Source organism: Macaca thibetana, chromosome 9 (genome assembly GCF_024542745.1).
Source record: "Macaca thibetana thibetana isolate TM-01 chromosome 9, ASM2454274v1, whole genome shotgun sequence".
Lineage (NCBI taxonomy): Eukaryota > Metazoa > Chordata > Mammalia > Primates > Cercopithecidae > Macaca > Macaca thibetana.
In genome coordinates, this window is record NC_065586.1 from 99,496,719 (window position 1) to 99,498,959 (window position 2,241).

The following is a 2,241-nucleotide window of genomic DNA, read 5'->3' on the forward strand; positions in this document are numbered from 1 at the left end:
AAGAAGAAAATATACTGTACCTTATCTGCACATTTGAAAAAGAAACAGAGGCCGGGCGCGGTGGCTCAAGCCTGTAATCCCAGCACTTTGGGAGGCCGAGACGGGCGGATCATGAGGTCAGGAGATCGAGACCATCCTGGCTAACACGGTGAAACCCCGTCTCTATTAAGAAATACAAAAAACTAGCCGGGCGAGGTGGCGGGCGCCTGTAGTCCCAGCTACTCGGGAGGCTGAGGCCGGAGAATGACGTAAACCCGGGAGGCGGAGCTTGCAGTGAGCTGAGATCCCGCCACTGCACTCCAGCCTGGGTGACAGAGCGAGACTCCGTCTCAAAAAAAAAAAAAAAAAAAAAAAGGAAAAGAAACAGAAAGGATAAATGGGTGTGGTCAGAATGGGGTGGAATAAAGGATAGAAGGAATGGATTTGACACTTTCCTGAATATACTTTTTTGCATAGTCCTGAATTTCACATTAAAAACAAAAAAGATGGGAAACCTTCTAAAATTGAATACAAAGAGAAATAAATTAATCAAACCGTGTTTCAAATGATTAAGATAACCACTGTGAAGGATGGGGTGGGGAAGAACTAACCCAAAATCCTTTTCAGCACAGGATTTGGACTATATATCCACAGGCTAAAGACAAAAAATACAGAAAGTTCTTGCTTTGTTCAGTTCCGACATGTATGAATTTCAATTACCACAGTTTAATTAAATAACATCAGTCCAACAATAACATGGTTCAAAGGTAGTTACCATAGTATATTAACTACAATTGCATAAAGTATAAACTTTGCTACTAGCTCTTCAGTCCACAAATCTCTAACAACAGAGACACCTGGTGATCGGTAACCATCATCTCATTTTTTTCTTTTCTTTCTTTTTTTTTTTTTTTTGAGACGGAGTCTTGCTCTGTCGCCCAGGCTGGGGTGCAGTGGCCGGATCTCAGCTCACTGCAAGCTCCGCCTTACGGGTTTACACCATTCTCCTGCCTCAGCCTCCCGAGTAGCTGGGACTACAGGCGCCCGCCACCTCGCCCGGCTAGCTTTTTGTATTTTTTAGTAGAGACAGGGTTTCACCGTGTTAGCCAGGATGGTCTCGATCTCCTGACCTCGTGATCCGCCTGTCTCGGCCTCCCAAAGTACTGGGATTACAGGCTTGAGCCACTGGAGCATGATCTCGGCTCACCATAACCTCCACCTCCCGGGTTCAAGTGATTCTCCTGCCTTAGCCTCCCGAGTAACTGGGATTACAGGCATGTGCCTCCACGCCCTGCTAATTTTGTATTTTTAGTAGAGACGGGGTTTCTCCATGTTGGTCAGGCTGGTCTCGAACTCCCGACCTCAGGTGATCCGCGCGCCTCAGCCTCCCAAAGTGCCGCGATTACAGACATGAGCCACTGCGCCGGGCATCTCACTTCTTTCAAAGTCAGCAGGTGATTGGTTATTGTACTTACCTTATTCAGTTGTAGTTGTCTTGTCTCCTTGTCTGCCAGTGACTCACCTGACATTTGATAAAAATGAATAATCAGGCTGGCACAATGGCTCATGCCTGTAATCCCAGCACTGTGGGAGGCTGAGGCAGGCGAGTGGATCATTTGAGCCCAGGAGTTTGAGACCAGCCTGAGCAACATGGTGAAACCCTGTCTCTATAAAAAATAAAAAAATTAGCCAGGCATGGTGGCTCAAGCCTGTAGTCCCAGCTACTAGGGAAGCTGAGGTAGGAGGATCCCTTGAGCCTAGGAGGTTGAGCCTATAGTGAGACACAATCCAACCATAGAACTCAAGCCCGGACAACAGAGTGAAACCCTGTCTCAAAACAAACAAATAATCAGAAGAAGAAATTAACAAACAAACATAAAAGTGTAGTAAAGAAAGGAAAAGTGACTGGGCGCCATGGCTCACGCCTGTAATGCCCACACTTTGGGAGGCCAAGGCAGGCGGATCACGAGGTCAGGAGATCAAGACCATCCTGGCTAACACGGTGAAACCCTGTCTCTACTAAAACTACAAAAAAAAATTAGCTGGGGGTGGTGGCACATACCTGTAGTCCCAGCTACTCGGGAGGCTGAGGCAGGAGAATGGCGTGAACCCGGGAGGTAGAGGTTGCAGTGAGCTGAGATCGCATCACTGCACCCCAGCCTGGGCGACAGAGCAAGACTCTGTCTCAAAAGAAAAAAAAAAAAAAAAAGGAAAAGTGTTGGAAGTTAAATTTTAATCACTCATAAATGGCAAATTTATCGA